The following is a 25509-nucleotide window of genomic DNA, read 5'->3' as shown; positions in this document are numbered from 1 at the left end:
CATCAGCTAATATCTTATTCATTTATACTAAGTTTTAAAAATATTGGTTAAGTATCATAGTTGCATATGCTGAACTGTGTTTTAAATTAGAAAAGACAGCCCTCCCTGTGGTGTAATTTGACATTGTTCTAGTGACCAAAAATCTAATTAAATTCGTAAATACCATAAATATTCCCACCTGTCTTAAATAGCAAATTCAATTCTGAATCATAGAGCATATGGTTCATTTGTTAAATAGGTTGGTGACTGTGAAAGAGCTAGGAAGAAATGAACTAAGAGATGAAGTTCACGTTGGTGGGTGACAGGGGGATTGGGGAAAGTCCTTGATGTCTTGTCAAGGCTATGACTGCCAGATTCTCAGGTAATGATGTGCTCGATATAATACTAATGTTTCATAGAACAGCTGAACAGGAATAGGCAAGGCAAACAGAGAAATGTGAGCACATGGCTTTTGGCCGACCTTTACACATGACTGGTCATCTTGTAGGAGATGGTGAAGATTGATTGGAGGAGCAGTGCCGAAGCAGGGCTAGTCAGGAAAAAAAAATCTACCCCCCCCCCCCGTACTCCACCATGTTTGTCGAGGAGAAGTAATAGTCACTACATCCTGAGTTTGAAGTTTGAACTTTACATATAGGAAAAAAAATGTTTCAAATGGCAGATACCAAGAGACCCAAACATCCATATACAAAGAACAGAAAAAGAGGATTATGTGTGAAACTGAACTGTTATTTTATACAATTTGTTTTTAAAAATAAAACACAAGGGGGCAGCTAGGTGGTACAGTGGATAAAACACCCATCCTGGATTCAGGAGGACCTGAGTTCAAATCCTGCTTCAGACACTTGACATGTACTAGCTGTTTGTGACCTTGGGCAAGTCATTTAACCCTCATTGCCCTGCCCCACCCCCAAAAAGAAAAAAAAAACAAAAAGAAAACAAAGCTATATTGGATCCCTAGCTGTTTGGCCTGGGATGCAGTTGAAATGGTCTACACTATGAGAACATGTGGATGGGTTGCAATATGACTGATGGAGTGAATGACCACATCAGTAATATCACTGATTCATTCGTGAGAAGTTGCAGGAATAGTGTACATACAGAATAATAGTGTCTCCTCCCTACCACAGTATTTTTAAAATGGAAAATGTGGTATTTCAACTTGTTCAGTCATTTCAGGCTTGTCCACTTCTTTAGGACCCCATTAGGGTTTTTTGTTTGTTTGTGGGGGTTTTTTGGCAAAGATGCTGGAATAATGTTCCATTTCCTTCTCCACTTCATTTTACAGATGAGGAAACTGAGGGAAACAAGGTTAAGTGACTTGCCCAGGGTCACACAACTAGTAAGTTTCTGATGCTTGATTTGAACTCAGGTCTTCCTGACTCCAGGCCTGGCACTCTATCCACTGTGCCACTTAGCTATCAGTATTTTGGCTATACAGGGATTAATTGATTGTTTTGAGCACCTAACTAGTTTATAGTATTTCTATGCAGGTAGCTAAGTGGTACATTAAATAGAAAGCCCCGGAATCAGGAAAGCCTGAGTTAATCCCCCCTCCCCCAGGCACTTACTAGATGTGTGACTCTGGGCAAATCACTTAACTTCTGTCAGCCTCAGTTTCCCCACCAGTAAAACAGACATTAAATACTTCTAGGGTTGTTATGAGGATAAAGTGAGATACATATAATAACACACTCTATAAATGATAACTGGTATTATGATAGCAAAACATGCTGCAGTTTGTGAATAAGTGACATTTAAAAAACCAACACATTTTAAGATACGAAACTGATAGTAGCATATACTTTTTCAAATTTGGAAGTCCAGTCACTTCCTACCTGTTGTATTACTATTCTCTGTAAAATACCCAAGTGGTTTCTATAAGCATTTTCAAGTGGTATCTAGCCTCTACTTGAACTCTAAGTTTTTATATTTGTTTCTATTTTAGATTTTTCTTTAAAAAGAAAAAAATTCCTCTGTGAACACAGTATTTTCTTTTTGATGTATGTAGTAGTGAGGAAAACTTTAAAAAAATTACCTATGATGCTGTTATTGCAGAAACTGGCATATGGATTCTGTCTGGATATCCCTTCCTTTTCTTATTTAGTCTTTCCAGCCCTAGCACCTTTCCCTTAAAGAATTATTAACAGCGGCTGGAGGCATATGCCTTTGAACTCAAGGGAAGTTAAACTAGAATTTAAAAGTACTGGTAAATTTTTAGGTTAACCTACTTAAAAAAATAACTGTTAAAACCCCAGCAGAATGAAAAATCATCTGCTTTTCATAGCCTATACTTATGCAAATTTTAAATAATTAAATGAGTTGATGGGGGCCTATTCCTTTCATCTCCTTGGCCTGAGATGAGTGAAAGTAGAATAACAGAAACTAAATGTTTAGAGGAAAGTATTCATTCAGTTAATCAAGTGTGGTGTGGGTTACATCTCCTCTTAGACTTCTTTTAGTCCTTGGCCCTTCACTGTTCCCACTACTGATCTCTATGTTAATTTTCCTTGTGAATTTGATAAAATATAAACATTTTGTTATACAAAGAACTGAAAAAGAAAATTGTACACACAACTGTGAAGTTAGAAATGTATAGAGTTTTTGGAAACAGGAGGCAATGCCCTTTCTGAGGAAGGTAGGAAAGGCTAGTTTGACTGCACAGTAAAGTATAGGAAGGGGATCAGTGTCCAATGAGGCTGGAAAGGTAAGTTGGGGTCAGGTTTCTAAGGGTTTTAAAAGCTTAACAGAGCTATTCGTATTTGATCTTGGAGGCAGTAAGGAGTGGAATTGATTGATTTAGTTGTTGTGTGGTCTGGTCAGATTTAGCAGAGGGAATAGGGTGAACTAGACTGGTTAGAGATTAGAGTTAGGGAGATGAATTAGGAGGCAGTAATTTGTGCAAGAACTGATGAAGACTTGAATTTAGATGGTGGTAGAGAATGAATTGGATATGAGGGATGTTGTTGAGGTAGAAATAACAAGATTTGACAGTGAGGAATCAAGGACAATGCTAAGGTTCCAAACTTGGGAGACTGGAAGGATGGGGCTGCCTTGGTCTTATCTCTTATTTGTTTCAGCTGGCTAATGATAAAATTTGTTTAAGATACAGCCTTATTTGGGATTTACTGTTATGTACAGTGTGAATAACTGGCCTAAGCTTCATTCCTGTGTAATTGTTTTCCAATTTTCCCTGCAGTTTTTGTTGAATAAGGAGTTCTTGATGGGGATATTTGGGGTCCTTTATGCTCCTGTGTTCTGTTGCTTTTGGAATCTTATTTACCTAATCAGTTCCTTTGGTAATCTTTTCTACTTTTTAAACCACTAAAATTGGGGCCATATAGTGGAGGACCTTGTGAATTTCAAAGCACTACCTGAATATAAGCTTATTGAACTATTTCTTTTGGTTGCTATTGACAAGTTTTCAGTAAAATGGTGATGACACATTTGTGCAGAAGGATGATTGGAGGGGAGGGTGTTACCAGTAGGAGGATGACCAATTAAGAAACTCTTGTACAGGCAGGTGGTAATGAAGGCTCCGACAGGAACTGACAATGGGAATAATGGGGAATCAGGCTGGATTCAGGAGAATTCGGCAACTTATTTACATGGTGGAAGGGAAGGGAGAGAAGGAAAAGGCAAAAAGTGAAAAATGATACCAAGTTTTAAAACAATGAAAAAATCATACCAAGCTTTTGAATATAACTGCTTGGGTCAATATTTGGTGGCAAAAATATAGATAGCATGCTTCACAAATTCTGGGGGAAAGCGTGGAGTAGAGTTTTATATTAATAATAATACTTAGGACCTAAACACCATGCATGACAATTCTTCTGTGGCAGATGAACTTTTGCATTTGAGGATGTCAAAATATGTCAGGAAAGATTCCCGTGAACCATTCTGTACTTTCTTACTTTCCCCCCCAACAAATCTCATAGGATAAGAAAAATTAGCATACAATGAATCTTTCATTTCATCTATTCATAGTGGGACAGAGGATTTCCCCGGCTTCTCACTTACTTCTGACAGGTCAGATATGATGATGATGTGGTATGAGGGTTGAGATAAGGAACTGGGGGAGGGGCAGGTCTTCTTACCATTGTAAACCACTTGGGTGCCTCTTTGTCCTAACTAGCTTTATGTGTTGTCCCCTTCCTTTCATCCCTTCAGACAGAGGGGATCAACTTACTTGCTTGTATTCTGTTACCACTATCTGTTGATTTCAATTGTAGTTTAAAAAAAATTCTATGGTTCATTTTGAAAGACTACAATCACACCTCTTCTCTCCTCAAAGCGGGGGTATCACTTTGTTGTTTCCTAGATTTTTGTCGTTTTAGATCAAATGTGGGAAGAAACTAAGGAGTAAAAGGATTCCCTCTGGTAGAGACCCCACCACCACCCTTTCCTTTTTCTCACACTCCCTAGGAAAAGAGAAAGTCATATGTAGGTGCCATTTGTGGCTCTTTTGAGATAAAAAAAGGAATTGATTAAGATTTATCTACATTTCATGAGATAATCTGCCTCAAGCATTTCTTTCAAAGGAACTGGGAATTTTAGAATGAAGAATAGGAAGGAGCCCATGGATGGAAGGTTAAGGAGGTAGTGTATAGGGGTAGAAGACGTTGTTGAAAACAATGCTAAGGGTTCCCTTCCCTCTTCCCTCTTCCCTCTTCTTTTTCTTGTTCCCTAGGCATTGCACTTCCTGGACTAGCCTCGAGGGAGTATGATGAAGGCAGATGGTTTGGGGGTCATTGGAAGAAGCCAATGGGAGGAGGAAGAGGAGTAAACCTTAAAACAGTGGCATTAGGAAGGGAAGGGGAGTTCTTATGGGCACACTGATTGAGTTTGTCTATAGGAAATAGTGCATAAATTGGTCATATACAACTTGGGGATTACCTGTGTATTGACATTTAGCTCTGAGAAAGGGAAACAGATTGCTTTAGTGAACAGAGTATTTTGTACGTGCTGAAAACATGAGTTGACTTATTGGCTGTGCTCAGAATATCATTCATGTGGTTTGGACCTTACCAAAAGCTGAAAGGATTCTTTAAGACAAAGAAAGAACTTGGCTGCCTGTAACAAAGTCTTTAGCTTTTGTTCCTAAAATAACCAAATAAAAAGCATTCCTAGGAATTTGGACCAATTTCCTAATAAGGCAAGTGAAAACAGAACTATAACTTGTAGTTGAGAATACTATGGGCAGGGTACTTAACTCCATGCTCCTATGGTAAGATGTTATTAAAGTTTCCCTAGAGTATACAATTATTATATAATTGCTTAATAAGAGGAAGCTTTTGTTAAGATTTACACTGAAGTGTTTAGCTTTTAAAAAAGAAATCTTCCAGATTTTAATGGAAAATTTTTATGGTCTCGAATAGTGGTCTGTTTTCATTCTCTACTCTTTAAGATAAAACTTATTTATAGTAGGGTGAATTGTGGGCAGAAAATAATCCAACTCTGACTGTAGTATAAATATATGGATGGATATTTAAAATGTCTGCATGCACATAAAATAATGCCAGAGGGACATTCGTTTAATGTAGTTATATAAATGAAAATCTTTTTTGATATACAAATTTGCATAGTGAAAATAATTTTCTCCCCAGAGAAATGGTCATTTTTTAAAAATCCATGATACTGTTTGAAGTATAAAATTCTATTGATTTCTCTTTCTTTCTTCCCTTCCCCCAATTTGGAGCAAGATAATCAGATGCATAAGCATCCCATAAGGTTAGCTGACATGAGAACCATTCTTGTCTTTTATTGGGTCTCAGTTTGTTTCCTGTGTTGGGGATAGGAATAATAAATATAGCTATATCCAGAGTTCAAAATGAAATTACTTTTGATTAACTTTTCTGTGTAGCTTCTTTATTTATATCTCACTTAGTCATACTTACTAAAATTGAGCTTTTAAAAAGTACTGTCAATTAATTCATTCATATATGTAGAGTTCGTTCTCCAAATATGTATAAAGGAAATGTATTGAACCAAAATAAAGGAAATAGTATCAGTTTGTGCTGATTGATCAGTATTGGTTTTCAACTTTTAAAAAAAGAACTTATTTTATTTTTATTTAATTAATTAATTTATTTTTTAGTGAGGCAATTGGGGTTAAGTGACTTGCCCAGGGTCACACAGCTAGTAAGTGTTAAGGGTCTGAGGCCGGATTTGAACTCAGGTACTCCTGACTCCAGGGCCCGTGCTCTATCCACTGCGCCACCTAGCTGCCCCCTTATTTTATTTTTAAAAAATATTCCCCCCAATTATATGTGAAATAGTTTTTAACATTAGTTTTTAAAAATCTTGAATTTCAAATTCCTTCCTTTGTTCCTTCCCCCTCCCCCTCCCCGAGTTGGCCAGAAGTTTGTTATAGATTATACAAGTGCAGTCATGGAAAACATATTTCTGTATTAGTCATGTTGTGAACCAACTATTTTTAAATTCTTTCTCAAGTTTCAGGGAGTAGTGAACTTTGCATTGGAAATATAAAAATTTAGAACTGTAACATACCTTGTAGCTCATCCTAGTTGAAATATTTTATTCATAGACAAAGAAACATTGATAAAGAAAAATTAGGATCTACCCAAGCGTATAGTAACATCATATTGAGTAATAATAATAGCTTACGTTTTTTGTAGCATTTTAAGTTTTGCAAAGTACTTTACCTATTTTATCTCATCTGATCAATAATCCTATAAGGTAGACTCTTTATTCTCACTTTTGTGGATGAGAAAACAGGCTGAGGGAATTTAAGTGACTTGCCAGGGTCATGCAACTAAGTGTATGAGGAAGGATTTGAACTTATGGCCTTCTGACTTCTCAAAATATTCCATCCATTACACCTTGCTGCCTTTAAGTAATTAAAGCTCATGGACTGAGAGGGGAACAAAGGGAACAATTAAGATTCCAGATCCAAAAAAATCTTACCATCAACCCAATTGATTACCTTTAAGTGAAATTAAACTCTACTTTTAGCTATTTAAAATGTGGATTTTTTGGGGTACACTTCTGAGATATGGATAAAAGGAAATGTCATAGATAGTACTTCTAGTTATAATTTTGTTTGCCCATGGTAAATATACCTAAATATTCAACAAATTATCTCTTCTTTTTTTTAAAAGCTAAGGATTTCTTTTTATCTGGTGTTTTCTTACATGAGTGTGAATTATAATTCTTATGCACAAATTAAAAAGTATGATTATGAACTAAGAAGAAGAGAGCTGAACAGGAGATACATATTTTCTCCCCCCTCTCCCAGCCTCCTCTCTTTGTTTTCCTGTGTTAAACTTGGAGATAGGGAAGAAACACATCAGAGAAAAGTTGGGGATGTCTGACAGAAAGGTTGAAAGGAATTTAAGGATAATTATAACTTAAAAGCTAAACAGAAAATGAAGAGTTCAGCTCTTCTCAGTTCGTAATCATACTTTAAAATATAAAAAACGACAAAGATTAGCAAAAACATTTGTTCTACAAGAATTCTTAGTAGAGAGTTGATTCAAAAGTTTTCTTTTTTAATGACATTTTCTGTAATATGATTTTACTAGAAATAGGCTCAGTAGTTTCAGGGTTATTAATAGTTTTGTTTTTGTGGTCATTGAACGTTTCAGATACGTTAACAATTAGGAATTGATAGTATATTTGAATAGTAAATAGACCTAAAGCTATTTCACTCTGTACATAGTTACTTTGAACAGTTCACCAAGTATTGATTAAGTGCAGAACATTTTTGCCAACACTAGGGGACTTATTAAGATGAACACCAGTGGACAGAGTACCCAGCCTGGAGTTAGGAAGACTCCTCTTCCTGAATTCAAATCTGGCTTCAGACACTTAGTAGCTGTGTGACCCTGGGCAGGTCACTTCACCATGTTTGCCTCAGTTTCCTCACTTCTACAATGAGCTGGAGAAGGAAATGACAAACCACTCCAGTATCTTTGCCCAGAAAAACCCCAAATGGGGTCAGAGTCAGACTCGAGTGAAACCACTAAACAATAAAATATAGTATTTTGTGGTTACAAAGGACTTTTCACACAATTCTGTGATGAAGTGCTTTGTGCAAATGTTGTTATCACCATTTAACAAATGAGACCTCCTTAGAACAATTAAGTGACTTGTCCATAGCTATAGAACCAAAAAGGGGCTGAGCCAGGATAGTCTTTGCCCTCACTTAGCGCATTCACAGCAAACCTCACTCATTTAACTTAGCTGGTAAGTGGAATGTTGTGGTTAACCCAAAATTCTGGTTAATAGAGAACTTGCATATGTATTATACATTAGCAATATTTGGGAATTAGACTACAGTAAAGTGCATTCAGTGTTTTAAATGAACTTTTGAATGTAATTTAATCTTTGGGAATCAGATGACCCCATCTGATTTTAAGTTTAAATTCTCCTTGTGAGCATCAGTTATCATACAGCATTAAAGGTGTGCAAATTTGATGATCTCTGTAAGTTGTGAGTACAGCTGCTTATTACACCATGGATATGCTAGCCTTGTTCATCCTTTTCGTTTTTCTTGCGTGGATAGTCAGGCCAAACTTTTGAGTGATAATTAGTTTTTAAATTTTGGATAGCCACTTCAAGGGGATGGTGTGCTGGGCCCATAGTTAAATAGGAGGAGAATAGGTTATTTCAGGAAATTGCAAAGTTCTTCTATTGACCTCAGGTTTCTTTCTTTTTCTTTTTGTTGTTGATTCTTTCTCAGTATTTAGAGAACAACAACAAAAAGGATTGTGCTTAAACAATGAACTTCTGTTATGTAAACTTATTTTAAAACAAGGTATATTAAATTTAATATGGTTAACAAAATTCTCATTTCCTTTCTTGCCTTCTTTCACTTTTTCTTTTGTGTATTTTTAACTGTTTTATTGATACTACTTTTAAAAAAATATTTTTGCAATTCTATTATTCCCTACCAACTCATTCTCTTTCCACTGCCAGCCATAGGAACACTTCCTTTTAGGGAAAAAAAGGTAGTTGGGTGTGAAAAACCTATCAACGGAATGACCACATCTGAAAATATATGTCTTATTCTTTACTTCCGTACTCCATATGAAGCATGCTTCATCATCATGTTTTTAAAGTTATCTGTCTTCATTATAGAATTTAAAATATATTGTACATAGACAAAAGAGGGAAAGAAAGAGATTATTAGGTAAGTAGGAAAGTGTCACATGCTCAAATTCAAAACACTTTCCATCTTTTTAAAAAAAGACTATATAGGTGGGAATTATTAGACTTCCTTTCCATAAGTAAATTATACTTACGTGGAAATTCATCAGTATAGGATGGAAGACATTCTTTGTAATTTGAAGTTACTCTTTATCTCACTATAGTTCCTGAAAATTAGAGTAATTGAAGTGAAATTTAAGAACACACATACCTTGATTTCCCATTTCTGTGCTTGGTTGGAGACAACATAGTTCTTTTAAAGTCTACAGGTCGCCTTTAAATGCTAAACAAAAACTGGAAGGCATACCATCTTTTGGCAAGGTCCTAAAATTTCATTAAGAAAAGGTAACTTTGAAATAGAAGGATAGCATATAGGTAGGAAAAAATAAAAATAAGAAAGATTACATAATTGCTAGATGGAATTTATTTTAAAATAAAAACAAATAAAATCAAGTAATCATTTTTCCTTACCTATTTTTGGTCCCATTCATTTGAGAAATGCACCTTTTCCTATTATTAATGATATTGAATTGCTAAGGAAGTAACCAGCATTTGATTACAGCATTGTAAGATGACTCTTAAATATATGGGATATATAAGGGGAAAATTGTATGGGAATTTTAGAGATTTTTTTAAAGGATCTTTTTTTTTCCTTCTGAAAATTTCAAATTTAGGATTTTGGAAATTTAGAGTAGTTTGAGAGATTTTTAAAAGGAATTTTTTCCTCCTGGAAAATTGCAAATTTAGACCTTTTTCTATTAAAATTATTATCAAATGACTTTATAAATTGTTGCCTTCATTTGCTCCCTCTAGATGGTTTCTTAAAATTAAGCAGTGGGGAAATTTTAACCAGAAGATTGTTTTCATCCAGAGATTATCTTAAAATTTTAGTCCAAACCACTTATTTTACAGAAGAGGAAAATGAGACCTAGAAAGACTTCAGACAACAAAGGTAGAAAGTAGGAGGCCTGGGATTTTGAATCTAGGGCCTGACTTTAAATATATTCTTTTCATTATACCTGACTACTTATCTTTATATCATTTGAATCAGAATACATTTAATGTATCAAAAGATCCAGACAAAATGAGTAAATATGGAGAATCCATGAGTGTTTCACTTTGAAAACATAGAAAAAAAACACAGTGGAAGACTTTATTTTGGAAATGGGAATAATTTATTTTGCCAATACATGCTGCTATAAATTTTTTTTTTGGCAGAAATGTCAGTAATTATTTTAAAAAATATTTTCACCCAATTACATGAAAGAACAATTTCTAACCTTCTTCTTATCCTTTTTTTTTTACACAATTTTGAGTTTCAAATTTTCTCCCATTCTCTTTCTCCTCCCCCATCATTGAGAAGGCAAGCAATCTTATAAAGGTTACACTTGTGTAGTCATGTAAAACATATTTCCATATTAGTCATATTTTGAAAGAAAACACAGATCCAAAAAAACCCTAAGAAAAATAAAGTTAAAAAAACCCAAAAAACAACCCGCAGTATACTTTAATCTACATTCAGATTCCATCAGTTCTTTCTCTGGAAGTGGATAGCAGTTTTCATCATAGGTCCTTCAGAATTGTCTTGGATCTTTGTATTGCTGAGAATAGGTAAGTGTCACAGTTGATCATTGTACACTATTGCTGTTATTATGTATAATGGCCTGCTGGTTCTGTTTACTCCACTTTGCATTAGTTCATGTAGTTCATGAGTCCTTTCCAAGTTTTTCTGAAAGCATCCCTTTCTTATAGCATAATAGTATTCCATCACAACCATAGACTGCAGCTTCTTTAGCTATTCCCCAATTGATGGACAATCCCCATAATTTCCAATTCTTTGCCACCACCAAAAGAGCTACTACCGATATTTTTGTACACCTTGGTCTTTTCCCTTTTAAAAATATATCTCTTGGGGGGGGGCAGCTAGGTGGCACAGTGGATAGAACACCGGCCCTGGAGTCAGGAGTACCTGAGTTCAAATCCGGCCTCAGACACTTAACACTTACTAGCTGTGTGACCCTGGGCAAGTCACTTAACCCCAATTGCCTCACTAAAAAAAAAAAAAAAACCTAAAAAAAAATATATATATATCTCTTGGGCTGGTACCTCAGAGTTGTTTTAATTTGCACTTCTCTAATCAGTAGTGATTTAGATAATTTTTTATAAGTATAGATAACTTTGATTTCTTAATCTGAAAACTTCCTGTCATTATCCTTTGACCCTATTTCAGTTGGGGAATGGAAATGTCAGTGATTATAAGCATGCAGGATCATAGTACTACAGAACTTAGATCTGGAAAGGATGTTGGAGACCATTTAGACTCATCTCTTCATTTTACAGAAGAGGAAACTGAGGCCCAAAGAAACTAAATGACTTGGATCATAGCCCTAGATGGAGGAAACCTTAGAGAAAGCTTGTCCACTTGTCTTTCATTAGACAAAACAAAACCAAAAAAAAACAACAAACAAAAAACCCCACCAACCTCCATCCTTAGTCTTTCACATATTGCAGAAAACGTATGTTTGGTCCAGAAAGGCAGTAGGGTTTCTGTAAAGCATGTTCCACTTACAACATGGTTGAAAAGTTTACCTGGTAGGCTCTGACTCTTGTCATTTCTCTGCTTCTGCAATACCTGAAAGAGAATGATTTATATTTTAAAATGTATTGAATCAATAAATATACTAATTAAAAATCCACAAAAATTATCAGAGTTATTCTATGGTTTGATCAGGGAGCTTGGAACTTCCCCATGGAACCTCGTTATGGAATATTTTTATCTCTTTGTAGCCTGCATTTACCTGAGGTTTATTGAGTATGTTTTCAGTAAAGTAATTATTTCTCTGAATTCTCAGGCTATGAGTGGTCCAAAGTAGTAAATATGGACACTTGGCTCAGGTTAGCTAGAAATATTGACAATGAAATAGTCCCTCATTTCAGGGGGCTAACATCCTATTGGGGGAGTCAACATGCCAGTATATAAGCATATAAAATATACTTAATCCTCAATGGATTTATGACTTCATTGTTTGGTGAGTTCCCTGAGTTGATGCAGACTATGACACCCACCCATGGCCAACCGTTCCTTGGGATACCCATCCATGTCTTCCCAAAGAGTTTGCCACTGGGTGTGCTGGAAGTCTGTCTTGATTTTCTCTGACATCTTGAGACTCTCAGAGTACCACTCTGACCACCCACCTCTTATAGCCTTTTAGTGACGTGACTAGCCCATCTTCTCTTCTTGTCATACAATTCTTGGATTACATCCTTTATTCCTGTTCTTCAGAATTCCTAGTTGGGTATATGTTGGAACCTGCTTATAACTGTTGTGCATCTTTCCATTATTCTCTGTGTGATGTTCATCTTTAGTTTTGCAGAGGTAGTTGGTGTCCCAGCTCAGACTGACATACAGAAATATTAGTAAAAGATTTATGTTGAAAAGATGAGGGTTTCTCTCAACCACAAACACGTATACATTGAGGTCATTCTTGAAGAGGCTTCTAGTTGGGAGCAAGTCGACTATCACAAATGATATGCAGCAGTGGACTTCATGTTTACCAAATCACAATTTACTGAAAGTTGTAGAGAATATATGGTCCAGTTGGGTTTCTTGTCGATGATCAAAAAAGTATTTTCGACTCAGTAGAACAGAATACTTTCATAAGGCTCTTAACAACAAGGTTTCCCCTAGCCATATATGAAGATCATTCAAGACTGAATAACAATAAAATTACCCTGTTCAGTGACCCTCTAATGATAAACATGAGGAGAAAAACAGGGAGATGTATGCCTATCTCACCAAAAGAATTTGTCACTTGGCTAGAGGTGATCTAACAGATTCCAGGTCTGTGAGGCATTCCTAGGGGGTGATGAGATTTTCCAGATGCTCTTTTTTGTGGATATGGCATTGTGTTGCTTGCATCAAATCCCAAGACATTTCAGAGCTGTCTGGAAGAGATTTATAATCACTCAAAGGAGGTAAACGCCAAATGAATGAAGAATGTCAATTTCCCAGATTTTAATGTGAATCTGAAAGGACAACTTATATAGAGTTTGACCAACAGTATATATGTCTGAGACATACAGTACAGAAGGACAATGAGCTGGTCCCATAGTTGAAAAAAGAGAGTACAAGCTAGTTTGCTTTTGAAAAATTGCAAAACACTTCTCACTGACCCCAGGTTTTTCAGCAGAGGCCCATCTTTTCATTCACTGACCCCAAGTTTTTCAGCAAGGGCCCATCTTTTCAATGCAGAAATATATACAAAATAAAAAACAAGGTGATTTTTGTCAGGGAGGTACTAGTTACTGGAGGGGAATCAGGAAAGAAAAGGCTTCATGTAGAAAGTGGTGCTTGAGCTAAAACTTGAAGGCATCTAGGGATGCTAAGAGGCAGAAGAAGTGAGGAGGAAATATATTACAGGAATGGGAGATGATAGCATGTGCAAAGCTGTGGGGGAGGGATAGAGAATGTCCTTTGTGAAAGGCAGAAGCCAGAAACTCTGTGAAGTAAGAAAGCTAGATTGGCTGGACCAATAATGTCAAACTCAAATGGAAATGGGGCCCATTAAATTGTGTACAAGGAAATCCGTAGGCTGTGTATTGAATTAGAAAACTGTGATTAATATCATCTATGTCTTTCATTTATTTTTAAATATATTAATACATTTAAAAATGCTACTTATGTTTTCTTGTACTTTTATTTTGTTAAATAATTCCTAATTACATTTTTTGGGGTGGGGCAATGAGGGTTAAGTGACTTGCCCAAGGTCACACAGCTACTCCTAATTACCTTTTAATCTGGTTTGGGTTGCATTCTGGGGTGTTGTGTTGTTTGACACCTCTGGGCTGGATTATAGAGTGTGTGAATAACTGTAGTATGCATGAATCCTGAAAAGTCAGGTCGGGGTCTGGTTGTGAAGGTCTTTAAATGCCAAATAGGACTTTATAATTGATCTTATAGGTAATTATTGAGGAGTAAAGTGATATTAGGTTTGGGAATTTCAGTTTCATAGCTGTGTATAGGATGGATCAGAGAGGGGAGAACTAATAAGGAGGCTCTTGCAAGTAGTCCAAGTGAGAGGTGATGAGGGCCTAAAATAATGTGGTAACTTTGTGAATGGAGATAAGAAGACACTTGAGAGATGTGGACATGAAATTGACAAGCCTGATTAGATTTATGTGGTGAGGGAGAACGAGGTGAGGTTAATTCCAAGGTTGTGAACCTAGCGATTGGAAAGATGGTGGTACCCTGGATAAAAATAAGGAAGTTGGTGGGGAGGAGTTTGGGAGGAAAGATAATGTTTATTGATTGATTGATTGGTTTGAACGTGTAGCTTTTGAAATGCCTATGGGGCACCAATTCAAAATGTACAATAAGCAGTTTGTGATGTGTTCCTGGAGCTCAGGAGACTATGGCTAGATAGATATATTGATCTGTGTAGAGATGATAATTAAACCCATGGGAACTAATGAGGTCAACCAGAGAAAGTGAAGAGAGAGAAAAAGGAGAAGTCTAGGAACCTTTGGGGTTTACCTATTGTTAGGGAGCCTGAGATATGGATGATGATCCAGCAAAGGAGACATAAGATACATAGGAAGACCAAGAGGGGGCAGTGTCAAAAACCCTTAGAGAATTGAGAATATCCCATAGTAGAATATGTTCAATAATTTCAGATGCTGAAGAGAAGTCATGAAGGATGAGGATTTGAGAAAAGCCCATCATATTTGGCAATTAAGAGATAGATCATTGGTAAGAGATATTTAGGTTGAGTGAAGTTGGAAGTAAAGATTGGAAACCAATTTGTTGCAAAGGTTTGAGAAGTAGAAGCAATGGAATGGATAGAGTTTTTCAAGGCATTTGGCTATATGAAAGGGAGAACAGAATGTTAGCTTGAGGGAATAGTAGAGAAATTTGTGTCAGTCTGGTCAAGCATTAATTTTTTATAATTCCATGAAAATGATTTTTTAAAAATGAATCATCAGAAGCTTGCTGTTAGCTCAGAAAATGAGACTGAGCTCTTTACAGTTGTTATTCAATTAAATTTCTCCTCTCTTCCCTGCCCCCATTTTCTTTTCTGAAAATGAATATGCTATACTTTGCATTTGTCCTGTTAATTAGCGTGAGTAAGGCACAGTAGCAGGATTTATTGGAAAACATGGATTGGAGTCTTATTGGATCCACAGAAGACCTGAATGGGCCTTCAGAATAAAATCATGGGCTCTTCTAAATATCAAATGTCAAACGTGATTATTTTATGAGCTAACATTAGAAATGTAATACTTTTTAATATTATTAAACGATCAAGATGACTTTACATTTGTAAAGGGATTTAAAAAGTGTTGTACATAGTTTCTCAAAGTTTTTCTCTTGCGAGAAAAAAAAATTTTTCCGATTTTCAAATTTATTACCAGTCCTTTCTATCCCAACCACCAAATTTTAATGAACAAAAGTTGACCTCAAAATTATGCATTAGATATATTCTTAACTGTTTTGTGCAGAGTGGATATTTGTATATTATACTAATGAATTTCATTTTGTTATCTAAAATGTGCTTCCCTCAGAGAATGTTTTGACCTCAGTGCCAAAGTTCATGTTGAATTCTTTACAATTTAAAAAGCTCTTTATCTCTGTCAATGTGTTAAATCTGTGCTAACCAATAAATTTTTTTTTTAGCGAATGCCTATTATGTGAATGAATGAATTAAAAAAGGATTTATTTCTATTTGCTAAACATTGTGCTAAGTGCTAGGGTTCAAATAGAAAAAAAAGGAGTCCCTGCTCTCAAGAACAATGACCTTGAGAGACAAATGATAAGGGCTGGAGGTCTTTAGGTTGCAGGGGCAGTGCCTATGGGGCTTGCTCATTCTTCAGTTTCTCTTTTCTTCTCCAAAGTGCAGCTATGTCTTGAATAGGTAGAGGAGTATAGCAGGGATCCGGCCACATCACTGTTGGAAAATAGGGAGTAGATTCAAGGACGAATTGGTGCCAGGGCTCTGGGTTCCCTTCTGTAAGTCTAGGAATGGGGGCTGGGGCTCAGTTACAGTCAAGCTAGGAAGGGTTTCCCTGATGACATCTGTTTAGTGGGAGGAGGGGAGAGCACTTGGAGAAGCTGTCATGTGGAAAAGAGATTAAACTTGTTCTGTTTAGATTCGGAGGGCAGGACCAGGAGCAGTAGTTTGGATTTGCTACCAGGAAATATTTGCTAAGGAGCTGTTCTATAGTGTAACGAGCTGCCTCTTCCTTGGAAGTCTTCAAGCAGAGACTAGACAACCAACCATTTGTCCCTTTTATGTTGGTGAGGATTTCTTTGATGTATGGATTGACCCCTGAAGTCCCTTCTAAGTTTCAAATTCTGTGTTTCTGTGCTGGGGATTGGAGGATACCAGGAAATGGAATAGCAGCTTAGTTTTTATTCTAGTTTGAGGAGTAGGATATGAAGGCTTAAAAGATACAAACCTATAATTAACAATTAGCTGCTTGCAGACTTAAGTGCCATAGGATATTTGAAGATATTGTGAGATAACTCACCACTAGGGATGGGCAGCAAATGTTTGATGATTTGAATCTTCAAAAGATGGGATACTCTTTGGACAGGTGTCGAATAATTGGAAAGGTATTCCCAGATGGAGGAAACAGTGTGAACAAAAGTGCAAAAAAAGACAGAATTCAACTAAGTTAACTATTATTTAGTGAACACCTACTGTGTGCCAAGCAGATCAGTATAATTGTTCTAAAGGGTTTTGGGAGTTCCATGCACCACCTCTAGCCCTGTTACTCAAACGAATGATTATTTCATAGATAATCACAATGTACCCACAATTACAACCATTTTGTTGAGGGCCCTCAGTAACATAAGAAAACTTGAATACTTAAGTGGCCACACTGATTGTGCTATGATACTTAGCAGAGAGAACTCCATAGTTGGCATAGCTCTAATGAAGAACCCCCATCAACCCCCAGCCCCACCACCAATGCCCATTACCTATTTGTTGATGGATTGTCTGGTTAAATAGAAACATGCTTGATTCCTGCTTTACAACAAAAACCTTTAGCTGTTTTTGTTCTTAAGCATAGCAAGCCAACTATTAAGAATTTGTTTTATCCTAATAACTGCCTGAGTGATAACAAAACTGTACTTCTGTCTGATAAGAATATTTGTCTTTTTGATTTGAATCAGCAGTTGGGTTTTTGTTTTATTTTTGTTTTTGTTTTTTGGTAGCTCATATTCTGTGGTTCATTTAGACATTACATAATGTCTAAGCCATTATGTAGGCAGCCAATGTTATCTGGACTAAATCGTGCACTCAGGAGCAAGTTCAAATCCTGTCAGCATGGAATGTTGTAATCTTGGGTGTGGCCCACATCACTTTCCTAAGATTCAGCTTTTTCCTTTGTAACATCAATCCCCTTAGAGGTTTTTTGCAATTATCAAATGTGCTAAATGTTTATAAAGAATTTTCTAAACCACAAAACATCAAGTAAATTCCAGCTATTCTTATTAAATGACTATCAGATATAAACTAATGATCAATTAAGGTAGATTTTAAAAACTTAAAAAAAAAATCATGGATCCCTTTCAATGGTCTAGTGAAGCCTATGGACCTCTCAGAATAATATTTTTTAAGTGAATAAAGAAAATACATAGAATTACAAAGGAAACAATTACATTAAAATGCAGTTATCAGAATATTTAAATAAAATATTTATAGACTCCAGGTTAACCCCTGTGTTAGATTAAATGCTTAGTTGTGTTGTTGTTCTTGTTACTTTCAAAGGAGATTTGCTTTCATTGATAAAGGGGACTCCCTCCCCCAATCCTCTTAGAAAGTTACTTGGGGCACTTGAGAAGTTGAATGACTCAGGGTCCATAGCTTACCATATTTCACAAACTGGACTTGAATCCAGTTCCCACTGAGGGACAGACTGCCTGACAAAAGCTTATGCTAAAAGATAACTGAAAGAGGAAGGAGGTGTTAAGTTGATTAGATTTCTTTCATTCTTATTTTCTGATTCCTTTTAAACCCTGGGGATAATGACATTTGTTGATTTGGAGCTGGATGGTGTGGAATTCTAAACCTCTCTGTTCAGCAGGGTGAATAATTAAACCTTAGAGAATTACCTAGTTACTGGTTTGTTTAGTTAGGGAAGAGGAGCACATTTCTTTCCCCATTTGCTTCATCTCTGATCTTAGACTTCTCTTCTTATCCCTTTATTATCAGTTGCCTTTATCTTATAAAGAAAGCCCTTCTCTCACTGCTCTGTTCTTTACTCTTCATTCTTGCCCTGATATAAATAGAATCCCTTAAGAACTAAACTTGATGATCAGAGAAATTTTCAGTTCAAGCAAGAAATGACTTGCCCTTTGTGAGCATTCTGTTTGCTGCCTTCTGAGTACAAACCTCTCTACAAACATATAGCATGGTGCTTATAATAACAATAATTGACATTTATATAGAGCTTTATAGATGTTATCTCGTTTGATCCAGTTTACAGAGTGCTTTTTCTATATTATCTCATTTGATCCTGATGGCAATTTCTTGAAGGAGGCTGAGGTAAGACATTTTAGAGATGGAGAAATTGAGAGTCATTGAGGGAAATTGACTGGCCCAAGGTCACGCAGCTAGTAAGTGGAATTGTAAATAGAATCCAAAATTAGAACTAGACCTTTTGATTCCTACTTCAGTGCTGCTTTTCTTAAGATTATAGGTTTAAAAAACTCGATATCATTCTTAGGTTTCAAATAACTAGAGAGGGAAAGTTCCTGTAACACATGATCACCTATAAAAATGGAGAATAGATTGTCACAGAAATTTATAGAACAATTGATTATGTTCTGTAATTGAAGACAAAATACAATCGCTTCCTCATTACAGGACCCAAAGAACTAAAGTAAATAAGCAGTACGTTAAATAGGCAATTTAACCTATGTTTTTTATTTCAAGGAAATATATAGGGGTGTGGAATAATAATTATATTTATATAGCATGCTAAGGTTTACAACGTACCTTAAAATATCATATAATTTTATTTCAATAGCCCTAGAAGGTAAGTGCTATTATTATCCCCATTTTGCAGTCAAGGGAACTGAGGCAAAGGGTATTTGTGCCAATGATTTGCTTATAGTTGGTGTGGTTCCCAGAAGAGAAGTTTAACAGATTACAGAGTCTTAAAAACTTAAGGGTAAAGAGACTGAGAGGAAAAGCCATTGTTTATCTCTGTCATGTTTAAGACAACTCTTTTTTAGTGCATTTTACCTGGGAGAAATAAAGTATTTTAATCAAAAGTTTGATTTGTTAAATCTTACAATAATTGCTATTTCATTTCTGGAATGTCACTATAAGATGTGTAGGTATTTGGGGTTTTGCCACTAAAAACAAAGGGGATTTGACTCATTTTTTGAGGGGAACCAATGCATTTCCTATTTTTTGCTCCTTAGAATTTTACAGTGTACTTAAGTCATAACTACTAAAAGCACCTACAACTTCCCATTAGTCCACTTTGGGGTCACCGCAAGCACATTCCCGTTTGCCACCTAATGTTGGGGAAAGTAACTCCAGGTAGATGGTTAACCAAAATTGTTTTCTGCTCATCAGCTTTACATTGTCTTTAGAGAAGTGGATAGTGACCAAAAGTGTGAATTACCTTTGTTTTGCTGCTGGTAGACATGTAATCTTTTGAGTATCAGAGGTCTTTTGCTTCCTGAAATTGCTTTAGCCCTTGGCATTTCCCTGCTATTTTTACTCATTATGGGTTCCTAGCCTCTGAAAATCATTTCATGTGACTCGGATTGAAAAGGGACTGAATGGATAATAGAGAGAAAGAGGCATAATTGAAATCATCTTCATGGGTTATTCAAGCCACTAGTCTAGACCAAATAAAATAGGGATAAAGGAGTGATATTTTCTTACATATTTTATTAATTCATTAACCGCTTAACACTAAGACACAGGCATATAGTGAAGCCCAAACTGAACTGTGGGAACATACACCTCAGGTTTGGGGTTTTTTAAAAGATTGACTTTCAATCTAATTGAAAGATATTCATTGTATTTCTTTTAGTGGTATACAGAAGGTGAGATTGCTTATTGTCAATTATAAATAATAACTGATATTTATATATCATTTTAAGGTTTTCAAAGCACCTTTACAGACATCATCATCTCATTTAATCCTCATAACAACTCTATGAAATAGGTACCTATTTCACAGATGAGTAAACTGAGTCCAACAAAATTTAGAGAGGTAAAATTGCTATCTAGTTAAATAAAAACTAAAATGACTACTAAAATACTAAAACTCTATCCTGATTGGACCTTTTGGTCTCTTCTTTCTCTAATCTATCTTCCACACAGAAGGTAAAATAAATTTTATAAAGCTCAATTCTGACCATGCCACTCCCCTGTTCAAAAATTTTTAGTGGTTCCCTATTAGTTTTATGGTAAAATATTAACTCCTCAGTTGGACAGTTAATGCTCTTCATAATCTGTCTCTAGCCTGCCTTTCTAGACTTATTTTACATACAGACTAAGACTAAGTACAGACTAAGTACAAAGTAATTTACCTGTATATAAGGGAGCGCGGGGGAGACTAAAAATTGGCAGAATTAGGAAGAGACGTTATAGGAAGTGACAGCTAATCTTAAAAGGACCAAAAGATTAATTGCCTTCTCCCTGTTAATTATTTCCAATTTATCCTGTATATAACTTATTTGTATACATTTGTTTGTATGTCGTCTCCCCTATTAGATTGTGAGCTCCTTGGGAACAGGGACTGTCTTTTGTCTCTTTTTGTATCTCCAGTGCTTAGCACAATGCCTGTCATAGAGTAGGTGTTTAATAAATATTGATTGATTGGAGTAAAGGCAGGAGAGAATTCTGGACATTGAGGTACAAACTGTACAAAAGGTCCATAGTCAGGAGTTTGAATGTTCTATAATTGAAAAACAAACAAACAAATAACCCAAAGCGTTTTATTGATGCCTTGTGATTCTGTATCACAATCATTTGACAGCCCCCCCACCCCATTTCCCAATTGAACTCTCCTTTTTAGATGGTATTTAGTTCTGCTATTCCAAAACCTCTTTGAGAACCCCAGAGTGAAGTCTGCTTTACATAAGGTCTTTTTGGTACTTTGCTAACTAATCTCCTTTGGATTGGATGGGGGCCAAGACAAATCTGTCCAGGAGTGTACTGAATTCTGCTTTGTGGAGAGTAGTCCTATATAGGAGCTTCAGGTACTTATAAAAGCAGCCATGACATATTTAATAAGGGCTTCTGGATAGTACCTGTGTTTTATGACCTACATATCAGTGTGGCATCTCTATCAATCTCTTATTTACTTTGCATTTTTATTGGTTGAGTGTAAATCTACTAATACTTAAAGCTTAGTAACTGAAAAGTACATCTCCAGGTCATTAATGTGAACAGCCTGTTTTCTCTTTAAACTCATAAAACTGGGCTTTCAGTGGAATTAATGGGAATAGTTGAAATGATGGTGGCCAAGGTAATGTGCTTGGTTAGAGGGAGGTCAAATTAAGCCAGCTACTAAATACTTAATACTTAAAAAAAAAAAAAAAGATAGTACCTAGATAAAGAAAGCAACATATAATATGGTTTCCAAACATTGAATTATTGACTTTTGATTTTTAATTTAGGAATTCCTGAAAAAAGGACAGTCTAAATTATATAACTGTATTTTTATGTTTCCCATAGAAATTTGAGAATGTATCATATAAAAGTAGCCACAGAGTGTCTTTATTTGAATTGTAGTCTGTTGAAGTCAACAGTGCTGAACTGAGTCATGGCTATAGCTGTTGTAGTATACTTGGGGCAGCTAGGTGGAGCCATGGATAGAGCACTGGACTGGGAATCATGAAGACTCATTATCCTGGGTTCATATCTGTCCTCTGACACTAGCTGTGTCACCTTCACTTAACTCTGTTTACCTCAGTTTCCTCATCTGTAAAATAACTGGTTAACCACTCCATTGTCTTTGCCGAGAAAACTCCAAATGGGGTCACAGAGTTAGACATGACTAAGACAACTCAACAACAATAAAAAAAATTGCCGAAGAGGCACTGAAAGATTAAGGGACTAGTCCTCAGCTATCAGAGAAAGGACTTGAACCCAGGTCTTCCTAATTTCAATTGGCTTTAACTCCAGGTCCATTTCTTTATTCACTGACTACTTTGCTTCTTAGGAATATCTTACCTAATGTTAATTCATTATTGAAAATACTCATTTAAAAGAACTCTATTCATTATACAGAAATAATAATTATATCTTCATTTTCACTCGCTGGAATGATGTATAAATATTCACCAGGAGTACTTTGAGTTTAGCTAGATTATTGCAAGGAAGCCAATTCACACTCTTCTTTTCAAATTGGGAAACTTCTGGAGTACTTTAGAGCATTTAACTTCACCCAAAATGAGAGAAATTATATTGTAAAATTACTCAGAGGTCAAAGACTGCTAACTGAATTTCCATGATAAAGAAAATACTCTCTCCAACCATTGAATCGAGGCGGTAATTTTTCTATGTGCTTTTTAATTTCCTTTTCAATAAGGAGAAAATATATTAAGACAAGGGCACTGTCCCTTTAACTGATACTGAAGCTCAATGTCAGTTCCAATAAAGGCTTTCTCTTATTTTAATTACCTCAAAAAGGTTTTGAAGTTGTAGGTTGCATTGATTTTTTTCCCCTGGTTCAGGCCAGAAGCAATGCAATTCCCTTTCTTGAACTAGGCTTTTAATCTCACAATTTGGAATTTAACTGAAAGACATTGATTAAGGGCCTACTATGTGCCTTTAGTTGTGAGAGATATGGAGAATTTTTTGTTTGTTTGTTTAGAGAGAATACCTGACTTTGAAGAACTGGCATTTTTTTTGTTTTGTTTTTAAAAAAGTGTCCATGTGGATCAGGAAGAGAAATCGCAAATGGTATTTGGTTACAAACACAAAATAAAAATCCCCTGGTTACACACTGGAATCTCTTTACAAAGCAACCCTTTGGGTCTATGCCACTAGACCATGTTACAGATAAATAGTCCATTTGGAGAGCAACGGCTAAGGTCATTGAGACATTTCAGGACCATTAATTCATTCAACAAATATTTATTAAGAGACTATTATGTCTGTGCTGTAAGAAACCAAGAATAAGATTAATGAAGAGAAGCATGGAAAGAAGTATATGAGCCTATACAGAGTGAAGTAAGCCGAGCCAGGAAAACAAAATACATAATGATTACAATATAAATGGAAAGAACAACCACAAAACAATCAAAACTGGATGTTTCAAAATTATAAAGAGCAAGCTTGGATATAAAAAAAAAGAGATGTAAGAAGACATCTCTCCCTGCCCCTTTGCAGAGATGGGGCTCTGAACATTCTATATGATTTCAGATCTTTTCCCCCCAACATATTCAGTTTTGCTTAATTAAAAAACAAAACCACAACTTTTTAATAAGGGATGGCTCTGGGAGGGGGTACAAGGGGAAATGTAGATTCTGTAAAACGAGAGACATCGATAAAACAATTTTAAAAACAGACTACTTTGTGCTATAGAGCATCTGTGGAAAACATAGTTTTATGTAAGACTGAAGTCCACTGTGAATTGAATGATGGGCAGGGTATTGAATAATGGCTGGAATCTCTCCTGTTATTTAAATTTCCCCCATCTCCCTTTAATGTATTCATAATGCAAATTATGGGATATACTCAGGTTTTAGATAAGTAAGATTTTGGAGGGAAGTTCAGTCTCTGTTTGTAGTTTTTTGTCCTTCATTTTTTTTTTTTTTTTTAGTGAGGCAATTGGGGTTAAGTGACTTGCCCAGGGTCACACAGCTAGTCAGTGTTAAGTGTCTGAGGCCAGATTTGAACTCAGGTACTCCTGACTCCAGGGCCGGTGCTCTATCCACTGCGCCACCTAGCTGCCCCTGTCCTTCATTCTTGAAGAAGACCATGACACTGGAATGTTGCCACAACTTGCAGGGAACTAGATTTAAGTGAGGGAGGGTCCTAAGCAAGGTCACAAACCTTACTCTTTCCTCCAGAGCCATCTGGCTCCTGTGGCAAGATGAGGATGACTGGAGATGGCCCTGGATGTTTAAGGCCATTGCAGTTAAGTGACTTGACCAGGGTCACACAGCTAGTGAGTATCTAAGGTGAGATTTGAACTCTGGTCCTCCCAACTTCAGAGCCAGTGCTCTATCCACTTTGCCACCAAGCTGCCCCAGTCTTTATTTCGACTAGTTCCACATATAAAGACATTTGTTGGAAGTTACTAAAGAAATTTGAATTTAATTATAAATATTACTGGTAGGGCTTCTTGAAAGGAAAACTTGGAATACATGGGAAATGACCATGGTTCTATGATTTATCAGATGTCAGGAGCAGGGCTTAACTCTTTTGGGTTGTTGGCATTTGGGAGTGGTAGTGGAAAGAATTCATCTCATACTCCCCTTTTCACCATTTTGGGAATAGAACAATTCTCCACTGGCAGTTTGCTGCTGCTTTACTTATGTGCCTCTGAGAAAGCCACCCTAAAATGCTAAGGCTAGTTTTACAATTAGAGGATGAAGAAGGGTTTGCATAATAAGATGCCTTGCTAAAAGTAGGTTGTTTAGAGATACTGTATCTTTCTCTTCACCTAGCATTGTATTTCAAATGGAGTGGGTGCTTAATAAGGGATTGTTCACCTAATGAATGAATGAACGAACTTGTTTATTATTTCCCTTTTGTATAGACTCTTAAGCTCTTTACCTCTCAGTATCCTTTTCTGTAAAAGGGGGGAAATAGGAACCATTTCAGTGGGTTCTTGTGAGTATTAAATGAGTCTGCAAGGGGCTTTACAAACTTTAAATCTTGACATAAATGTCAATGATGAGGATGGTGGTGGTGGTGGTGGTGGTAATGGTGATAAGGATGATGGTGGGGGTTGGAGTGGAGGTGATGGTGATGATGGTGAGTGTTATGGTTGTGGTGGTGATAAAGATAGCAATGAGGAGCATGAGGACAGAAGGCAGTGGAGAGAACCTGGTAGGTGTGAGTAAGCTACAATATCTAACAAAAAAGGGCTTTCTTTCAAGAATAATGGAATTGTATCCATGAAATGTATGATTGAAAAAGATGTGCTGGTCATATGAATGGTTAGGGGTAGCTCAAGTGCTCCACTAATATGTTACTAGTATGCTCCTATGTATGTCAGGAGAAAACTTGGAATTTTTTCTCTCTTGTTAGGTAGACATCCTCCTTCCCTCTAATTTATGAGAGGTCATTTACAATGACAGGACTTGCACAGGATGGGGCAGTATGGATAGGTTGTCACCTGCATCATTGG

At 36.2% G+C, this 25509-nt stretch overlaps 1 protein-coding gene across 4 annotated transcripts in view; it reads left to right on the top strand.

The window, feature by feature from the left end:
* TBL1X (transducin beta like 1 X-linked) overlaps positions 1–25509 on the top strand; it is a 379125-nt gene that overhangs the window by 58344 nt on the left and 295272 nt on the right. Inside the window, exon 1 of one of the 4 annotated variants that reach the window (XM_043992598.1) lies at positions 5708–5730. The exons of the other annotated variants lie outside the window; for them this stretch is intronic. The gene's annotated coding sequence lies outside the window, so the exon portion shown is untranslated. Of the gene's footprint in view, positions 1–5707; positions 5731–25509 lie in introns of those variants that run through there. 4 annotated transcript variants of the gene reach the window in all.

This window comes from Dromiciops gliroides, chromosome 3, assembly GCF_019393635.1.
Source record: "Dromiciops gliroides isolate mDroGli1 chromosome 3, mDroGli1.pri, whole genome shotgun sequence".
In the NCBI taxonomy this organism is placed as follows: domain Eukaryota; kingdom Metazoa; phylum Chordata; class Mammalia; order Microbiotheria; family Microbiotheriidae; genus Dromiciops; species Dromiciops gliroides.
Note: the sequence above shows the minus strand (reverse complement) of the source record. Positions and strands in the feature narration are given on the sequence as shown.